The 22,024-nt window shown below is 39.2% G+C and overlaps 1 protein-coding gene across 2 annotated transcripts in view; it reads left to right on the forward strand.

Annotated features, from left to right (window-relative positions):
- The first annotated feature begins 17,532 nt into the window (after positions 1 to 17,532).
- Positions 17,533 to 22,024, forward strand: part of EPC1 (enhancer of polycomb homolog 1) — a 68,658-nt gene continuing 64,166 nt past the window's right edge. The window contains exons 1-3 of one of the 2 annotated variants that reach the window (XM_084511302.1): positions 17,533 to 17,690; positions 18,394 to 18,497; positions 21,517 to 21,615. The gene's annotated coding sequence lies outside the window, so the exon portion shown is untranslated. The remainder of the gene's footprint in view (positions 17,691 to 18,393; positions 18,498 to 21,516; positions 21,616 to 22,024) is intronic. The other variant, XM_084511301.1, reaches the window with a different exon arrangement.

A 22,024-nucleotide genomic window follows, 5' to 3' on the forward strand; every position in this document is an offset into this window, starting at 1 on the left:
AATTGTGTATGTTCATTTTATACACCAACTCTTCATTATACCATGTATTTTCTAAGATAGAAAATGGGGAAAAAATGAATATGATCATTCACTTTTGAAAAGGCACTGAAGCTGAATAATTTATATAAACACAGAGACTATTTATTCATACTTCATAATTAATACAGTGAGGCTGCATAATCATTAGCAGATCATTAGACTGGACTATATTGTAGTTGTTGAACATGCATATAAACTATATTTAAATATTTATTGTTGTATGGTCAAGTCTTTGCAGGTTAGGAAATGGCATAACAAAATTTGCACAAAAAAATATTAATTCCTGCCTCTCTGTGTTGTATACACCTTAAGGTCCCATGGAAAAACTAATATGTTATCATATACCTAAAACTTCTTCACTTTCCATGTTCACCTTTCCTAAACTAGCAGTAAGTGGTTGTTTCCTTCTATTCTTACTGTTGATACACATAAGGGATTATTAATACTTTATGTTTTTTTCCTCTTTACAATGCAGGTCACCAATATGAGTACCTTACAAATGTGAATTCACGCGTTTTCAAAGACGCTTTGGATGGTGGATGAGGTCATGGTGTTATTTTACATATGAGCATAAGAAGACCAAAGTCAACCTGTTTTTGAAATCCAACATGAGTTAGTAAAGCTTTAATTTTTCTGGCATTAACACTTGGTGTGTTCCAAACAGGATTCCCACTCACTTCCCATGCACTAGGAATTTTAAGTCCCTCTGCACATTGTGACATTTCCAGATTGGTCATTTCCACCACTTTTCTAAATTCTCTTGGAGTAACTGGGCCAGGATCATACAGGAAGAGAGAAATTCAGTCGTGTTTGGGGATTATGAAGCTGCCTTAATCCTTTCTTTTTCTGAGACATTTTTCTACCTCATTCACTGCACATTCAGTTTGCATATTCTAAAAACAAATGAACTTGGAATATCAGAGATAACCTCTAAAACTGGGCCTTGTATGTTGTTTTTCTTTTGCTTTAATATGCAAATAACTTATCGAACATTTTTTAAAAAAGGGGGGGAGGGGGCAGGAGATACACATGCATGCTTTCTGCCTTTCTACGTCAGACATTTAATGATGTAGAAATGTATATACGTTACACAGATTCTGAACAATACTGCGGTGTTCAGACTGGCCACACAGACAACTTCCCAGTAACTTGTCACTGTCTTCTACACACAGAAATCAGAAGAGAGGTCACATACCTTTTCATTGTTTCCACTGTTATTTGCAGATGGCAAAGGCACATGTTGGCTCCAAGAATTACGGATTAATTCCAGGCACTCAGGGAAGTTTCTCCTTCCTCTTTAGCCATTCTACATTGCTTTTTTCCTTCTAATCAAGTTCTCTTTGTCTTCTTTAATAAGGGCAGCCCAGCAGAGTTGTATTCCAGTCAGACTACATCTGCAAACTCTCTGCACATCAGTGGCTGAACAAGGAAAACCCTCAGACATTATCCTCAGTCTTAGTTTTAGCACCACTGTAACTTTTAATGCCATAACAGAAGTGCAAGAAGTTCTGCTGAGCTCTGAAGTCTTCAGACTAACTACCACTTTGTTAGCCAGAAGGGAGGAGAAAGCAGAGCAGAACTATATAAACAGTTGTTGTAAGGATCTGATGACATTCAAGATGCAGCAGAATATGAGTCTAGTAAATATATAGGAGCTATGTGGCTATGAGGAACTCTACATATGCAGAGTAAATACAGATGCAATCTTTCTGAAATGTATAAGCCCTACAAGATGTGCATGTAGAAGTGCAGACAATAAAACTGGACAATTTATAGGTAGAAGTAAGAGAAACCTAGTAGTATTTACTGAACAGATGGAAATTGTTTTTCAAGGGTTTATTCTGCCAATATTTGATGGCTGTCATAAAAGTAGCAAATTCATATCATTAATATCAGAGAGGTTCTGCTGCCAAACTCCAAATCCCTGCTCCAAAATGTGGTGATATTGGACCTTATAGTTCTAAAATCTCAGTACCAGGGAAATTAAATGTGAAAAATATGGTATATGGTGGGAACTATAAACCACCAAGACTTACCTTCATATTGGGAAAATTCATAGAAACTGTTATAGATATAGTACTGAAAGACAGATGGATAAATACGGTATACCTGGGGAAGAGTCATCATCACTTCCATAAGTATAAAATAATGCACATTGGGAAAAACAAACAAACAAACAAACAAACAAAACTACATATATATAAATGGATCCTAAGTCACTATTAATTATTCCTGCCTCTCCTGCAAAAGGAAGACATGGAAATTATTGCAGTTATTTCTCCAACTAACTCTTAGTACTTAGAAAATAATGTTAAAAACTGTTGGAAAATGAAAACAAAAATAAGGAGAGGAGAATAAGAAAAAAAAGAAAACTAAAATACAGCAGAAAACTTTATTATTGCTGCATGCATGAATGGCATGGTCACACCTTGAATACTGTATCTATTTCTGACATTCCTATCTCAGAATAAAAAAAAAAAATAAATAGAAAAGGTGCAAAGAAAGAACACAAAGATAAAAATAGGCTTTGAATTACTTCATTTGAAGTCAAGAACTTGCTTTTATTTTCCCCCAAAATACAGCAGAATCGCTATTATCTGTCAGAGAAATAATGGTGTAGAATTATGAGTGATTGGAGAATATGAGTTGAAAATTATTATTCACCATTTTTAAAATTAAATAGACAGGGAGTGGGAGTGGTATGTTAGAAGACAATCAGCCATTTACAAATAAAGTCAAACTGGACATCATGGGATATTATACAAATGAAAAATATTAATGGCTTTTAAAAATAATGCACGAAGTCATGGAGTGTATTCCCATTGGTGGCAAATAAGCATTGTGAACCACATCAGCTATATCAGTAGTAAAGCAAACACAAGCTTCAGAAATCCCTAACTTGCCACCTGTCAGAGCTGAGCATGTATTTATACCTTTGCAAGGATCACTCTATACTTGACCTGTTTCCTATATTCTTCCCTGCTGTCGTTAGCAGCAGCAGCAGCCTGACATTTCATTTCACTCTGTCTGTTCTTACATTCTTGCATTACTGAGAAATATAAGCATAGCAAGAGCATGCCAAATTAACAAGCAAAAGCATTCAGTGATCTGTATGTGGCCTAGATTCTTGTGCTTTTTTCAGTTTCCACTAATTGTATATTTGCTATGTTTTCACATCAAAGAAAATATTTCTCTGATATTGTGAAAGCTCTCCCATTCCCCACCACCCAGAACTATCTATTTATGGAGGCACCTTACTTTTCAACAGGGGTTTAAATTTGAGTTTCTTCTTTTATGTTTCTTAAAATTATAATCAGTAGAAATAGGGAGGTTACCTCTGCCAGAAAATACATTTTACTTCGTAAAATAATGGAACCAGGTTTCTCAACAATTTCTAAAATTTTCAACAAATGGGGTGAAAGTATTCCTTTTACGCCAAAGAATAGGATGCAATCCTAAACAGACAAATGAACTATTAACATGGTAATGGACCCACACACAAAAACAAACAAACAAACAAACAAACAAACAAACAAACAAACAAAAATGTCCCCAGAAAGGATGGTACTTTGTTAAAAATAATTTCGGTAGTAGAAACTAGAGAATTTTTAAAACAGTGGAAGGATACAAATCTAGCCTCCACTGCAGGTCTTTTTTTTGTGCAATTATTTTTCTTCAGTGTGGGTATTAATACGGTGTCTCTGTCATAATGAAATTAATAAGAGTTGAATACATTTAAATACATACATATCACTCTAGGAGCTCACAAAACTCTGATTGTGGTTAGACATTAATCACGCATCCAAAAACAGACTGATATAAACACTCTTTATTCCTATGTCATGTGTGATTGAAACTGGCCAGCAGATTCAGAAATAATTAAAGGAGGACTGCAGTAGATGACTGTACAAGATTAATTTCCCTGTAAAACCTGCTACAAAGCCATGTGAGAACTTTAGGAGAAGAGCTGTACAGAAGGAAAGGATCTTTGGACCTTACTGTAATGGAAATGAGCAAAGAAATTAAAAGCACAGTGAAGAGTGCGAGTGAAGAGGCATCAAAAACATTAAAGGAAACTGTTAACTGCAAGGGATAACTCAAAGTGGCATTACTCTGAATGGGAAGGATATTTTGCTGAAATAACACATTTCTGAAAGTCAGGAGAAGAACCAAACACTCTTCTAACTGTTGTTCATTTAGCAAGCAACACGTATAACAATGAATCAATGGTTTGAAATATGTCAGATGCTGTCCTAATATCAGTCACCTTCAGGATAGAAGGCAACGTAAGCATAGACATATAAGAAAGCTCAGAAAATAATAGACTAGCATTTACCTGTAGACATTTAGTAACAATACTCGAACACATCTGTACACTGAATTAGAACTCTCTAAGTTTGATTTTCTAGATCAAGTTTATCTGAAAATAACATGGTCCTTCGTGCTTGTGACTTGCAGAAAACAGACTCCACAATCAGTAAGACTGTAAAGTAGGTATGTTTATCCAGCACAGGCCAGCACAGGGGGTAGACACCCCAAAGTCATGGGCATGAGATGCAGCAACTTGCCATAGTTATACGCAGTAAAGAGTTACATACGCATGAAGTTTCACAATGTGCCTATACATATGCATAACCTGTACCTGCTTCGTATTAAAATTAGTTCCAGAAGTCATTTCCATAAGCTCCTCCCATCTGCACTCGTGCAGTGTCTCCTGGTGGTGGTCACCAGGACTCATGGGGATGAAGACTGATGACTCTTCCTCCTCACCGTTAGATGACCTCTCGTCTTTGCAGCAGACTCAGTTGCTCCTTGGCTCTTGTCCATCCGCAGAACCAGTTTCTTACATTTTCTTAAGATAGGCTCACATTCTTATCAAGGGACTCACCTTGGTAAGGGGCCCAAGGCTTCTTGCTTTAGTTAATTTGCAAAATGCACCATAGTTAGCAAAGACATTAAGCAGCATCCACTAGTTTGATACTGTCAGTGCACTATCTCTGCTAAGATTCTCCTAACTTCCTCTCTCATCTGTAGTGGTCTGAATGACTGACTGCAAAGAGACCAACAAACTGCTCTTGGTTTTTGAATTTTATTAAAGCACTTTTCTTTTAAATTATATCACTGGAGCCAAAAAAGTACATTCTTAGCAATTTTACATCTGAGTATATCAATAAAGTATATGAATGAGAAAATAGGCATAGATGGTACATTTGAATGTGGGATTACGCCAGTTTGACCTGTCCCTTGATTTCAAGTTCACTGAAGTTGCTGCTACAAAGAACCTGAGCTGGAAAAAAGCGTTGACTTAACGTATTGAAATTATAAATAAGTATAATATAAATATAAATAAATAAATAAAAAAAAAATAAAAATATAAAAAAAAAAATAAATATATAAAATTAATGAAATACTTTTAGTTTAAATATAGTTAATATTTCAAGAATTACATTAATGTAAAAATTAGGCACTACAAAGTTCTAATATTATGCTTACACTAAGGACTCTCTACTTAAAATTTTCTAAGGCAATTATACAGAATAAAAGTGTTAGTGAACTTCTGAGCATTACTGCTCTGAAAAGTGAAGAAGGGGAAACAAATCAGTTTGTAAATTCACAAGTTTATAGAGTTCCAATACTAAAACTACACCAAAGATAATGATTTTTTTTTTTTTTTTTTTGTCATATTAAATCTTTTCTAATATCTTCCAAGAAGTACTAACAGTTTTAGAATGGGTTTTAAAAATGATAAAATAGAATAATCTTAGTTTTAAAGCTGGTAAAATAGAATATTCTTAAGATTTCCAGTCCTTCAGCAAGTAATGCTTCATTTGGGAAAGCAAACCCTTTACTCACAAACTTTCTAGAACATCTCATCTTCTTTTTCCATTTTTTGTTAAGTCTAAGGACAATTACAAAACTTAAATGTGTTCAGTCCTTTTTTCCTTTCCTTGAAAGATGTTAACTAGTAATTCTGTAGCGATGAAGTCCATTTGATTTTATGTTGGCTCAATAGCCTCCCAAGTCTATTTGCTGTGTTGTTTGATAAATGAGGAAATTCAATGTAGTGTCAATAGGTTAACTAGTGATCCATCAAATGATATCCAATAAGTAATAAGAAAAATGTGTTAACAGTGGGGAGGATGACTTTTGTCTCAGAAAACTAAATTAGACTAAAATTAAGTAAAACCAGGTAAGCTGTTTTTTACATTGTGACAGAAATGTTTATAACTATCCCATCTGAAAAACTTCCTAGGTCTACCTGAAATAAAGGTCTATGCTAAAGCTTGATAAAAAGCAACCAAACAGAGCTGTCTTATGTAAAAATAATTGAGCTCAATTCTGTTGTGAGTTCATAGCTCTTGTGAAGTACTTTGCATAAAAGTATTGCCAGTCTTACAAAGTACTTCCAAAGAAATATGGATTATCTTAGTTCATGGTTCACTTCAGTACTTAACAACAATTATGAAGAAATATAAATGATGGTGAAGCTTCCTAATATTTGTCCAAAACTTCATCATCACTGTTTCTTCACATATAGACAAACAAAAAAGCTGCATCTGTACTTGCACCAGCTCATTCAATGTGTTAGCTGACAGTAGACACTAAAGCCTCACTGCTGGTTCTCCAGTACCTGTCCTAACCACATACAAATTATCACTGTACATAAGTGTCCTGGCACTAGTTAGTCCGAGATATCCCACGTGGCAAACATACTTTGCTGTACTTCACAGTTTTTTAACATTTTATTTTCATATCAAGTAACTATAGTACGCACCTGGGTACCATCAGCCACTTCCACACAGCTGCAGGGCTCTCATATGAACATTTTCTGTATTATCTGAAATAATGCTACTGCATGCTGCTCAGTACAGGAGAAGGGACTTCAGGCCTCACATTAGAATCAGGATGAGAAATCTCCTGTCAAGTTACAACTCAACACTCAATACTTTGGTGCAAGGATTAGGGCAACCACTGTGGAAACACAGATGGGAAATAGAAGTGTCAAGGCTGTTACCTGTCATAAGTGTGTGTAGTTCATACCTATTGCACCAGGCAACAAGAGCATGGCACAAGGACTGGAGAGCTCTTAGCTCTTAGTAAATCCGCAGTTGCTGTCACATATGTCAGCAGGGTACAGAAATTAACACAGAAGAGATTATTTCACCAATCAAGGCTGGAATTGAAAGGTCTGGTGTATCATTTCATTACAATCTGAGTCAGAAGTCTATCTTTTGGGACTAGAAGGCATACCAGCTCCTTATGAAATCAGACCATGTTCTAAATGCTCCAGCCACCTAGGGACTCTAGGACAGTTGTTTGCTGTCCTAGACACCAAACTGTTCTTCATCAGCTGCAGTTAGCATTGGTGTCAAGCCAGTACTGAATGAATTGACAAAAAGCCTAAGTGATGATTCTTGAGCCATGTGGTCCTTTTGTTATGGCTAGCTGCCAAAAAAGCCTGGAAAGTTAGGGTATTTTTAATAACCATCAGGGTTGTGTGAAACCTATTAATTTCTGCAAGCATTCATTGGGGACAAAAAATACAATATTATAGGCTAGAGTACATATTCAACAGTAACAGTTTTCATTGGTATTTTGTTATATTTTTGCAGGTCAACTATTAAAAAGATAATACTCCAATATCTAGAGCCAGCCCTTGACACTGTGAAACCACATATAGAACTGAATAATTACTTTAAAGCTATTAGGAAACAAAATAGTCTAAAACATATGTAAGGCCTTACCTATTGTTCACAAAGAATCACTACAAACCTTTGGGTTAAATTTGAAGGTTCATGAGATTTTACAGAAAATTCTTGAGATTGTTTCATATATTTTTGCCTGCCTACAGATATTGGAGAATTTTTAGCTTATTTTTCCCAGTCTGTAGCAGAATGAACACCTAAGGCAAACAGCAAGGTATTCATTTTCAGGGCTACTTTTTAATATCCTGTGGTCAGGTGATCAAAAGTTAGACAGAGTTTTTTAAATGAAATAAACCACAAAAACTAGTGCTGCAAAAGACATTTTATTTTGATTTGGGTCTTGAGATTTTAGAAGCTGCTGTTCTTGGGTCCTTCCTTAGGTTGCCAGCCCTATTCCTCACCTTTTTGAGTTGAGTTGCTCAAAAAGCTTTATAAGGCATATTCTGGTGTTTGTTGTTGTTTGTTTGTTTGTTTCCTTTAAACAAAGGGAGTCACAAAGGCGAATTTTGTTCTTTAGATAAACTAATTTTCCTTTGAGGTTTGGTGTGGCTGTGAAAAACTAGTAAGCACATGAAGGAGTTGTCCTTTCAAGCACCGAACCCTGAGGAAAGCTACAACACGTGAAATAACACAGAAGTTCGAAACCAAAGACATGAAAATTCTGTTCTCTCTGAGCTGCTCTCAGAGCAAGATTCAAGGTGAAGGGGAGATATGGCTGCTAAGGCCCAGTTCTGACAAACTAAATTAAAGCAACTTCAGGGCTGCCCTGGCTGAGCGGCGACGGTTGCTATATGCTGTTGTGCCACCTAGGGATCACGGCCGTGCAACACCCAGGGGCATGCTTCAACAAAGTCAGGGCCTGGAAAATCAGAGCTGTCTTTGTGTGAGCCTCAGCCACCTTTACTTGAAGGATAGCTAATCAGCAGTCACATTTACCTTTCTTACTCCTATTCATGCATAGCAATAAGAAGGAGAAAAGACTAAGACTGGCCCCAAAATATGTCATTCTTTTAGGAGACGTCAATAGCTCCTGTTGGGAGCTGCAATCTTGGTGCTCAGGAACAAATGAGAATTATTCAGGGTTACACTGAAAAAGCACACGACTACTTCTCCTTTTCCCTATAACTTGAAGCTTTGAACACAACATTATTCTGATCTGCCAAATACAGTTTTAAAATTCTAGGAGCTTCTCTGTCTTATCTTTTAGACAGAAGAAAATGAAATAATAGTGCCAAGGGCATAGAAGTTGCAAATGAAAAGAAAGAGAAAACTCATACGGTGAAAGAGAAGAAGACACAGTGACTGTGGAATGGGGTGAAAAAGAGGACTGAAGGTCACAACAGGAAAATTAAAATAAAGAGTCATGCAAAGGATTAAAAGAATGGCAAAGCTACATAGAAGAGCAGGCAGGGCACACAGCCCTGAGAAGAACTGAGAGCATTAAGAGAACCTGGCTGACAACAGAAGGATATTAGGCAGTGCTGGAGAAATAAGGGAAACCTGCATCATCTGATGGGTAAGTGGGGGAATAGTAAAGAGCCTGAATACCTGTTGGCATGGTCTGGAAGATTCCTGAGATGTGCAAGTCTGGATGTCACCTCAGTGAGGAACGGAGAGATGCAGTCAGCCCTCTGCGTGTGCACTGAGCACACTGGTCAGCTTAAAGTAACTTGGCCAGGCTAAAGACAGGAACAGATCCAATGTAACCCAGGATTAAAAAACAGTGGATGACTCAGTCTGAAGAGCAAGATATGAGTGTATTTTATGACATGACTGAAAGTCAGGAAGGAGAGGACTCACTGTCACTACATACATCAGAGGAGCAGGTCAGGACAGACAGGTCTATCAAGCAGCAGAAATGAAGCTTTGGGAGAATCTGATAGCACAGCAGTACGTTGAACAGTGAAGGACAGCTTCTGTTCTAACACTAATACAGCCTAAATTGTGGAAATCAGTGGCCAGTTCCTAATTACTGAGGCTCGCTAAGCCCTTGGTCACTGAAGAGACAAGCTGCAGGAAGACTTGTTTTGCCCAGCTAAAACAAAAGTAGCCAGCCATACGACCTTCTGCTGGTCTGCATTTCAGTGTACGCTCATACATAAAGGATTCAGCTGCATGGGAGAACTATTTAAAATTTATATTCCAACATTTTAGTTTAATAGTTGAATGACACAAATAAGAATGTTTTTAAAACAAGGAATTTCTGTTCCTCAGGAACACATAGACGCTTTTGCTGGACAGTTAATACCTTGTTATTTGCTCCCTTTGAAAGCACTAGTCATAAAGCAGTAACTATGTCTGCAAATAACTTTTAAACTATAAATTATTTAAATGATTTGATTATCAAAAATTAATCAATTCAAAGCCAAATAATTTTAGGGAAAGCCACACCAGAAGAAAAGTCAGTGGCTATAAGGTAAAAGCTAAGTTCTATGATCACACACGGAAAAGTCCATTCTACTTTTAAAAATGAAGAGGAACCTGACAGATAAAAGAAATAATCAGGCATTATTTTGAAGGTAAAGCATATATTTATAAACTAAGTTCCCCTTTCTTCCATTTATGGACTGACAGCATACTACATTAGGTTGATGTAGGTATGTAAGGCAAAACTAAAGACATTTTCCTGCTTTATACCAGAGCATGAATCAGGCTTCTATAACGTTTAACGATCAATGTTAGAAGTGTAGCTCGTCACTTGTAGGTGTGTCAATTACAAACCAATGAGAAGCATTTGTATTAAGATTTTTGTGTGGCTAAGCATACAAGGCTTAGCATCTTTGATATGAGCTCTGGCAATATTTCTTGGAAGTTGACTTTGTAAATAGGTATTGTGATCCAGATGGCAACACATGTACTAGTTTTACTCTCTAGAATACCTCCTTTTGGTCTGGTTATTTTTTTCTTTGTGGAAACTATAGAGAAATTTTTTGGCACAACCGGAAAATTCTTCATGCCCCTTGCTAAGAGATGCTGCTACCATGAAGGTCAATATGAGTGGAACAAGCAGGGCAAGAACTGCATTGCTGATTGTACATGAGCGGCAGGAGAATTAATGTTACTATCATATCTGTAGCACATGTAGGAGGGTGGGGAGACTGGGGAAGGCAAAACTGGGACCAGTGGGACATAAAATATACAGGACATTAAATGAAAATGCCACATCACTGCAACATGGTATGTCTACTGATATATACTTTCTTTTGATGATTGATTACATTTGTAATCAACAAGGTCACTAAGTTTGGGCATTGTCTTTAGAGCTTTTTCTAACATTAATAAAAAAGCCAATAGTAAGCACATTGTTTAAACACAAAAATAAGGAAACTGACGATAAATATGTATTATAAGTTAGAATTTCTAGGAAATCTATAAGAATGTGAAAAATCAAAGAATATTCATTCAGAAAGATTAGGGATACGAGAAAGAATTTAAGGAAATTTAGCCACTCCCCCCCCCCAAAAAAAAAAAAAAAAAAAAAAAAAAAAGGCTTGTAGGTATTATATTTGCCCCTGAGTGGTTTGAAATGTTACAGCTAATAAAAATAATGCAGAAGAGCAGATATGTCAAATAGGTAATTTCATATCTGAGAATATGATGGATGACATAATAATACCAGAGGATATATATGAACTACTTTATTTTCCAACAGCCACTGTATTCTGATATCTTAAAATAATTAATCCTTTATTGTTTGCACCCTGGAATTCCAGATGAGCTGCCCAATGAATGCGTTGAGTTTGATGACCAGGTTATGCTGTCTGATTCTAGCTCCTCAGTGAAAAGTACCCAAGACGAAATAGAAATCACTAAACAAAGAAAAGAAGCTAAAGCTTTTATGACTGCAGTTCACTGCAGTCTTGCTGAATCTGGAACTGTAAGGGACATTGGTTCAGTCATCTCAGACCTGAATATCCTCAAAGTTGTGTACAACCATAGGCTTTTCTTAAATTTTCCTTGATATACTCTCCCTATGTTCATCAAGTTTTTGCTGACTAAACTGGCTTCTGTTCATTATGTCACATCATCAGAACATTTCAAAAAAGTAAAACTGAATTGTGACAGCATTGCCTTTGCAATACATTTGTTTTTTACTTCTGCTGCATTTGTTTGCAGCAGAAGTAAAAGTGCTATGAGTGACTGAACCTTTCTTAAATGCTTTCAATAGTGGCCCTATATTCTGAATGACAAACATGAATTCAGAAAAGAACAAATAAAATGTTCTGAACACATAAACCAGTCAACAGGGAAGTTGGCTGAATACAGATGGACTGAAGCCATTATTCACCTTAACTAAATCCATCACATTTCTACTGAAATTTCCTAGGTAGAAAAAATCATATGGGGAAATTGTCTCCAATAGTAGGTCGTCTAATGAAGTCCACAAGCAATTCCCTTAATCATCAGAAAATGAAAACCTGAGAGAGGAGATTACAGAACATATTTAATAAAGCAGAAGCATCACTTGCATGTTCCCTTGGCCTGGCACAACACACTGTAAGCAACCCAACAGCAGTGCCAACTGCTGCATCTTAGTGTCTGTGAACAATGCTCACACAAGAACCACTGCGGACATAAAAGAGGAATGCATGCAAGTGAAAAAGATGCTTTATCTGTTACTTCTGCTTGTAAATATCTCAGTGAATATTTCTTCAGCTTCAGTTTCTACACAAGGACGAGGAAAAAATATTCTGTCCCTTATTGGATCCAAAGGCACTGAATAACCTTATACCTGAAATTCTAAGACCTGGACAAGTGTTGATGAGACCTTTTTTCAAACATGAACACATAACAAGGAAAGTATGCAGAACAATCCTAGTCAAGCAGTTGCCAAAGTTAAAAGAAAGGTTTTACAGTGAACTTTTTTTTTCTGACTTTGCTCTGAAGTTATGTCCAGTTTGTTGGAGCTGGTGGAGAAATACTGGCCATACTACATAGGACCTTTCATATGAAAATAGATTTAATTCTATGGCACATTTTGACTCCTACAGCAATACTTTCCAAAACTCATGAAAATTGTTAATGTATAAAAAGATGTAGATTATGAGCTGACCAATCTGTACAGTGGATCTGTGTAGATACTTTCAGACCACTATACAAGGATGTAACACAAATAATAGGGAGAAAAAACAAAACAAAAAAACAAAAAAAAACTATCATCAGAAATGTGTGGCACAACTTGGCAACTACAAGCAACAGATGTTTTGGAGGTTTACTTCTATGTTGATGGGTTTTGTTGTCTTTTTTTTTTTTTTTTTTCAGAAGACTCCCATGCATTTTTGTAACCAACTGCTTTTCCAACTTTATTGACTTGGCTCTTTTTCCACAGCTTTTGTGATTGAACATTATCCTAAAACCATCTGAACTATCACTGGCAGGACTTCTGATTTGAAAAGGATGAATGACACATCCACCTGTGACAATGCTGTAATTTAAATCTACTTGGTCTAAACATAAAATATTTGAAAATGAGGACCCAGCACAAAAAAAGAAAATCAGCAATGTCACTGTTTGAAACAAAGAGAAAACATTTATTGAAGTGAGATTATGAAGAAAATAAATCCTTCCTGATGCTCCATATTACTGAAGAGTTTGCATGAAAGGAAAATAGTGGTTGATGAGTTATTTGTAAAAAGCAATGTGGATTAATTTATTAAGGTGGGCACAAATGAGCAACATGTATATCTGCATAGAGGGAAAACAATATTTTAAGAACAATCCTGTTGACAAAAGAAATAAGAAGGTATGATCAAAAAGGGCTGACTGTAAAGGATATCGAAATTAATTGGATAGCTTGCTGAACGCAGGCACTCGTAATTATAATGCAGCAAGAAAGCAAAGGAAATTTGGGGAGATAAGGCGTTGCCTCACTTCAGTAAGTGGCAAACAGCAGCATGACTGTTGTTGGAATATTACACCTGTTTCCGATGTCCATGACTTGTGAAGCATGAAGATTGCTGATAAACTGGAGACAACTCAGAGAACCACTACCATCATGTAACTTCTATAACAGAAAAACATCTTATTCTGTGAGTCTCATATACTCAAAAAAAAAAAAAAAAAAGTTGGACAGAGAGAGATGGAAAGAAGAGGTTTAATAGGTTACAAGGCATGTGACTTAAAATTAAATTTTGAGTCACTGTAACAATGTAGCAAAGAATGTGGTGGATTTTTAATCACGATATATTTTCAGTTAAGACAGGATGCATTTTAAAAATATCTGACTTGGGTCAAACAAGAATTAAGCTAGGGAAGTCTTATGTCCTCTCTTATATAGTCAGGCATCAATGATCCATTCTTATGTTATAATTTATGAATTTTCCAAATTACAAAAAATTGGTTTCTTAAATTCTTCAAGAGCAATTATGCAGCTATGTGAACCTTATCTACTGAATTAAAATGCAAAATATTTATGCATTTAATGACCTTTCAACTGAGAAACGTTCAATGCCATTTTTATGAAAAGAAAACAAATGATAATTTACATACCAGTGGTAAAAGCACTTTGAAATCCTCCAGCTACTGCTGTCTACTAAATGATTTACTGACTGAACAGGATTGATAATTTACTTCATAAAGACATCAAGAAAAGATTGTCAATAGAAGATCAGTGTAATTTGTTTATTACAAGAGTAGAGACAGAGACCTACTTGGAAAATATGGCACTAGAGTTAAATCTTTATGGGTAAAATAAAGATTAATGGAAATGAAAGCTAAAGAGTAATAAAAGCAATTACACGGCAGACAGACTATAAGAAGTAGTTTTACTAATTTGAGTAAGAAAATATTATTTGAATGCTATCAGTTTTAGCCACTTTTTGTGTTAGTTTACATTTTAAAATATAGCTAGTCTGCTTCTTTGCTCCCACACAAGTTTTTTATTTTCCTGGTTTTGAGTAAAATCTCAAGATGAACACTTACACAAACATTGGGCAATCCTTCAAAAAAGTGCAGACTGGATACACCATGGAGGTGCTCTTTGGAATTAGTCTCAACAACAAGACATTTGGGAAAAATTGGGAAAAAAATCAAATGAGGGCCATTCTTAAGACATGGGAATGTATTGTTCGGCTTTTCTTGGAACAGTTACTGAGATAAAAAAAGCTGCAATGGGCTTTTCAATTGCTATCTCAATTCTCAGCACTTAGCACTTGATACTCATTATTTCCAGTTAAAACTGATGATGAATTTAAACGTGAGGGAAAATGACCCTGGCTGGCTTAACAGTGACAATACAGCAGCCCATCTACAGAACTGGTGAGCATTAAATCAGCAGAAAGACTGGGATGGTTCAGTTTAGCTGAGCCCATGAAAAAAAGAATCCAATCAAAGTCTTTCACCTGTGCCACACCACGATATCCACAGGTCCACCAAGGCCTAGCTCTATTAAGGTAATTTACTAAAATGCATTATGACGTGACTAGCTAACATATATTTTTTGGTATAGTAAATATAATTGTACTAAAGGCATTGACTGCAAGGGAATCACAAAGACTCTGCAAATATGCAGCTGCTACAACTGCAGAGCTGCTATTAAATGTGGATAAAAAAGAAAGAAAGAAAAAAAAGTTTAAAAACTCAAAACAACATTACATAACGAAGAATTTACAGAGTGGGATATGAGCCCACAGGCCATCCTCCTCCTCCAGACCACGGTTAGCTCTCCAGATGTAGCTCCACCATCCGGCAGAGCTGTGTGGCCCTTTCTGCTTTCCCCACCCTTCCAATCAGGGCTGGTGTTTTTGGATGGACGTTTAAGCTATTGGACATTACAAGGAGGATAAGACTTCACAGAAAACAGGTAACAGGAGAAGGAACCTTCCTAGCTTGCATGGTCCTTCTGGTGCCGACCGACCTGTGTACTAACACCTGCACTAACAGGCCTGAGGTGACACTTACTCTGCAGTGGTTCATATCATGAACGCTGCTGTGAGAAATAGCACTTACAAATTCACTAAACACATGCCAGGAGGCAAGTTCAGATGAGCAACACGTAGTGGTAATGGTTAAGAACAACACTTTTATTCCTACAAAAAACATGGTGAGTTTCAAAACAAAACAGAATCTCAACAGCTTCATCTCTTCAAACCCATCAAACTTAAGCTACTGTGTATTTTTTCCTAGGTCTTGTTGACTGCTAACAGGCCTGGTTTATGCTTCTTGTATTCACCCCACCTTTTAAATCCTTTCATTGCCTGTCCTTTCCTATATCAAATATAAGCTTTGCATCTGTATATTCAATGCTATCATGGCCTACATCCCCCTTCATCATTTTTCTGTCATTATAAAGAAATCAATGCCAATTTTATTAGATTTATGTAGTTCATCTGCTTCTTTTTCATGTAAGTTTCTTTGTGCTTTCTTCCATGCTGTCCTTCCTGTTGGAGAAGTCCTCTTTAAACAACCATAAGAACAATTAATTTTCTTCATCAAATCCCACCTTATGTCTTCTTTCCCATGGCATATACACAGAAACAAGGTTGGGCTGATGCTGCATTGCAAACTGTGCCTTCCTGGCTGATCAATACAGGCTCATTGTTTCCTTCATCTGTCCGTAGCCATCTGCTGTCTTTTGTCTTACACTTTTGAGCTCTTCAGGGCAGGAATTATCTATTTGCCCTATATTTCTGTGTGGCATATTATTATAACCATAGTCCAGGATTAAGGCTGCTAGATATCAGGAGAGTACAAACAAATAACAATTATGACAAAATTTGCTTTATGTCCTTTTACAGATAATTTTTTGCAATTTAAGGCCTAGAAATAGGAGGTGATTAAGGAACAAAACCCCCTTTTTTTTGTTTTTTATTATTATTTTTTTTAGTGCTTCTGAAAAAGGTTTAGAATAGCAGTGGAGGGGAATATTAATTCAAGCCTTTTAAATTAGCGCTGGATCAGGCTCAGCAGGTCTGACAGCCTGTCTCCACCGTGACTCCTACTGAAGGCAGTGAAAAGACTCTCCTGGGAAATGAATCAGGCCCTATGGGGCCCAAGAAGCAGCGTGCAGGAGGAGCTCTGCTACTGCCTAGCGAGGCTGCTGGCTGCGATGGAGGACCACATATTGACATTTTTATCATCATCTCTAATTTGAATATGCCATACCTCCGTGTTTATTTAGTTAAGGTGAACATCAAGAAAAGTTTAAGGTCGCTACACTGTACAGGGGTGTAGCAAGGGAAAATGCAACATTATTTCCACAGAAACCCTAACTCGGGGAGGTTACTGCGAGCCACCAACGCTACAAGGCAAACATTACAAAATGGATATCTATATGCAAGAGCCCCAAATTCCCGATCCCGACGAGGATGCCCATTCCAGCGTCCTATCTGCGGCTACACGCTAACTTCCAGGCTACGGGGGCGATTTAATCCCGCGCCGAGCCCTGGAAGTGGGAGAATTTGCCAGCATTTTGCCAGCCGCCTTCCAGCAGCCGAGTACCTGACTCAGCTCCCGAACTGGAGCCACAGCATCGAATTTCCCAACCCACTTCAGCTGAACGCCTGCCAAGATAGGTGAAAGACCTTATAAATATGTAAAGCAGGAAGTTCGAATTACACAGGGATGTAAATTTCCAGTGATTGATGCCCTTTAAAAAAATATATAAATAATAATAATAATAATGAAATCCTCGAGAAAGTCCGGCGCCGGGGAAGGTGCTCCCCCGGCCCTGGTGCCTGGCGGTGCCGCCCGGAGTTTTGGGGCCGCATTGTACTTTTTCGTGCCGATTTTTATTTTGGATTTTCTACCACTTCCTGGAGGCCAGGGGGAGGCACGGTGGGAGGAACCAAAAAACTCGGTGCCACAGCCATTTTGTTTGTGGGCAGCATGGTAGAATTCTGTCAGTCAGTCCGAGGAGGGGTTTTTAAAACGGCATTTATGGAAAAACTATCCCCGCCGTGACGGGCGTACCCGGTGAATTTAGCGTTAATTTAGCTCTGGCGGAAGGTAGGTGGTTCTAGCGCGGAAGGAAAGCGAGGATTTCGCTGGGAATTCAAGCCTCCCGCTTCCCAGCCTTTGCTTCGGGCATGACTGGGGCTTTTCCAGCCGCCTGGGGGGGGCTGAGGTGCGGCGGGGCCGGGGGCTGGCCCCGGGGTGCCCCCGCCGCCGGGCCCGGCCGAGGGATGCGCTCCCGGGCACCAAGTTGCTGCGGGGCTGCCGGCGGGGTGGGGCGGCACGGAGGGAGGGAGAAAGGCGAAGTCTGGGCGTTATTTGCTCCAGCTGCCTCTATTTATTCGTTCTGGGGAGGCGGCTGCTGGCGTTGGGAAAGAAGAAGGAAAAAAAAAAAAAAAAAAAAGAAAAAAAGGTGGAGGCGGGGGTGGGCTGCGTAGTTTTGCAGTGTCACCGAAAACCAGCGCTAGACTTTGGTCCTGGGTGGCTGGAAGGCGGCTGGAAAATGGCACGCCGCGGTTTTCCAGGCGGTGGCGGTGAAGATGCTGGGGGGGGGAAACCAGGGAGCCGGGGGCGACCGTGGCAAAGTTGTGACCCCGGTGGCTCCCCCCGGCATCGCCCGCAGAGCCCGGGGAAGCCGCCGCCTTCCTCGCCCTCCAGCCAGGCGGGGGCGGGGGGAGGGACCGGGGAGGGGGGGGGAGAGAAAGTCTGACTTTTTTTTTTTTTTTTTTTTTTTTTTGCATTTGCGAAATATTTTAAGGATGTTCGGGGAGCCCTTTGCGGCATGGAGGTGGCTGGCGGTGGGAGAGCGAGTATGCGGTCCATATTGTTCCAGGCGGTCTGCAAGGACTGCCTTCTCCCAAGGTAAGTTTGGGCTTTTAACCGAAAATATTTGTGGGGTTTTATTATTTTTTCCCCCCGTGTGTTCGTGCTGTGGAGGGTTTGCCTTGTGCTGGCGAACAAAACAGAGCCTTGTATTTTTCTTAGCTTTGATCTCGTGTGTATTCCACCCAGCGATGTCTCCTTAATAGCGACAATTGCTAAAGTCAGTTTTGCTTCCTCTTTAAAATTTAATGCACGCCGAGCTTACCAACGATTTAAGTTCGATTTCAGGGTGGAAGAACTCGGGTATTTTTATTATTATTATTTATTTTTTTTTTTGAGATGGACTTGGCTTTTCCTTCTGGCTTTTCATCTGGGGGGTGGTTTCCTTACCGAGTCACAAACGTAGCCCTGGCCGAGTGTTTTCCCGTCTTTAGCAATACAATGCAGCCCCGAGCCACACGGCAGCACATTATGTCGCTGCTCGGCGGCGGTGGCCGTGGCGAAAAAGAGTTTAAAAATGCCATTTGCGATGGCTCTTGATGGATTACTTTGGTCTAAACTACGGGGGGAAACTGCCCTTGGCATGGCGGAGGTGGAGATTGACATCGCAGGGTTTAGATGAAGTTATGGCTGTTAGTAAACCGTGACCTTTTTATTTACAAATTAGCGCTGTTACGGCAATTAGCTCCGAGCATTAGTTATATAAAAGCTCTCGTTTCGCCGCTCCCCGTTCGGATGGCTGGCGGGGAGTGGGGGGGGGGGGCGTTTTATTTCTTTGCCTCTTTCCCTTCTAAGAAAGGTACATTTGGGAGACATTTTGTAATTTGGGGCATTTTTCTCGGCGCATTTTCCCTCGCACGGGGAGGGGGGGGGTCGGGAGGGTTGGGAGGGTTTTTTTTTTTTTGGGGGGGGAGCCCCTTTTTGTGTTGCGCCGAGCTGCGGCGGCGGCGCTGTGGCGCTCCCGCACGTTCCGGGCCCTGGCGGACAAGGGGGGGGGGGGGGGACCCAGAGGGATTTGGGGGGGATCCGGGGGGGTTTGGGGGCAGGTGGGGTGCCGGCAGCCCCATTACATCCCGCCCCGGAGGTGCCCGGAGGGGGAACGGCGGCCCGCAGCGGGCACGACCTCACCCTGCTGCTGCTTTGTGGAATGGAGCTGGTTTTATTCTTTCCCTTTTTTTTTTTAATCTCCATCCTAAAGATTTTTTTTTTTTTTTTTTTTTTTTTTTTGGTAATGGGATTCTCGGCCCCACCCCCTTCCCCGAGTGATTTTGCGGTGGCCGCGGCGGAGCTGTGTGTAGCCGTGCAATATGGAAGGCAGCGCTCGGCTCATTGTGCGGCTCGCCCATTGTCTGCCGGGGGCCGGCCCCACCGCGGCCCCCGTCCCTGGGAGCTGGGGCTGGGAGGGGGCTGTGGGGAACGGGGAGATGTGACCCCATTTCTGCAGGGTGGAGACGGGATTCACCTGGAGTGAGTGGGTTTCTTCTTCCCTGCTCTAAGTGGAGCATGAGTTTAGGTAGACCTACATATATATACATATATATATATATATAATTATTCTGCTTTCTTTCTCTTTTGTTACAATCTACCCCTCGCCTCAGTTCCGAGTGCAAATGTTTCGGAAGGCGCTCTGCTAACAGCCATGTTCGGTGGTTAAGAAAACAGGAGTGATTAATGTTGGAAGAAGATGGGTGGGAAGACATAGGCAAGCTTGTGAGCAGAGCATGCATTAAAAAAAACCTCAACAGGTTCAGGAAAAAAATTTAACATTAAATTCACCACACTTTTAAGGCATCCTTGTGGCTATTATTTTGGAGTAATGTGGACCTAATAATTTTACAAACCTTTGCATCTTACACCTTAATATGTTTATTGCTTTTAAAGAATAAATTTGACAAGTATTTAACTATTTGAAAACCATCTTTGCAGTTCTCTTGTGCATTTTCATCTTTAAAAATGCATTTGGCCTCTTTTGAAAGAAAGTTTGCTGATTAAGTCATTTAGTTTAATGCAAAGTGATGTGCAGCTTCAGGTAATGGTCTCTCTCCTTTCCTGTAATGGTCTCCCTCCTTCTCTCAAAAAAAAAAAAAAGTGAAGTAAAATTTAATTCTATCCTAGGTAAACATGTCTTGTAACCTTCCTTCAGTAAGAGGAATTTATCTTCAAGACAGCAGTCGTCTTCCAGGATCTCTTTTCTCTGTCAGACAAGATCTGCTTTTATCAAGTCCTGGCTGCAACATGGAGTCCCGCTGGCCTGTGAAGGTTCATTATGAGCATTACATCTTCAAGGCCCTCATACTTTTTCCTAGATCCAAGAGTTGTACCAAGCTATGGGCCTTCTGCGAAGAATTTTGGACATTTTCCATCTCTGAAACCAGGTTGCCAGATCACAAGGTTGGCACTTGAGGTTACACCAGTAGCAGTAAACCCACTTCTTGAATCTGTTGCAGTAATGATAAATCTTGGAGAACCTCTGGGTCATTCAGATTTAAGTAATTCTTACACAACTTTCCTTTTCTTCTTTACATCATGTAGAGCAGCGTTCAGTTTGCTCATTCATTGATAACAATATTGAACAAATGATAAACTTCTGAAGGCCATTTCATGTTTCTGCTCTTCTTGCTATCCTGGATTATGGAAGTGGTGACTTCTTGTGACTGTAGTGCAGGCCACAAACAAACTGATTGCTAGTGATCATGCTGCTGAGAGGCAGCTTCTAGCTCTGGTCAGCAAAAATATGAATTCTGAGTAGAAATCTGCTATTTTCTCCTCTTTGGGCAGGGCTATTATTTATCATTGGTTGTGGTTTTGCAGCTTTGCTGCATCTTATGAAAGCGTCTACTCTCACTCTTACCAAGAAGTTACAAGGTAAGAGGAATGAAGTGCTGGTATTTTGCAACTTAGTGGTTTCCTCACTTCTCTCCTGCTTCTTTTTTGAGCCATTGTTGAACAAGAAACAGTTTCCAGCAGATGTGTTGCCAACAAGGAATAAGAATTGATTAAGATTTAGTGTTCTCTCAAAGCTAAGTCACAACTAATTTACTTCCTGCATCTTCTGCAGAAATGTCTGGAAGACACATTACTGAGGAGTGGCTTTGCCTCAACTGCACGTCTCCCAGCCGCACTCCTGAAATGTCTGTGCCTGGCCAAAACACAAGAGGTTGTAGCTTTTGTTGTTTTTGTTCGTTTGTTTGTTTTGGAGGGGGTCTTAATTTTGTTCTCTATGTACCACTCCAGTTCTCAGATAGCAAAACTAATATGTTTTTCTCCTAATACACTTTCCCTTTTACCTAGAAACTTTGTGTAGGCTCTATATACTTTTTCAAGATATTTGGCTCTCCTGGCTTAAAACTAATTGAAATATAGCATCTTATCATAAACTAAATAATACTTTTAAGATGTTAACCCATCCTGACCCTTCAGCTGGACCTGTGATCAATCAATACGTTCTGCTTGCCTTCATGACAATATTACTAGTATTATATACTCAAGTAGGAGACAGAAGGTAATGCTGGCTGGCTGTAGAGGTACAGGTGTATGTTACAGACCCCAGCAGATCTAACCAGCAG

The sequence above is a fragment of the Aythya ferina genome, assembly GCF_964211825.1.
Source record: "Aythya ferina genome assembly, chromosome: 2".
Lineage (NCBI taxonomy): Eukaryota > Metazoa > Chordata > Aves > Anseriformes > Anatidae > Aythya > Aythya ferina.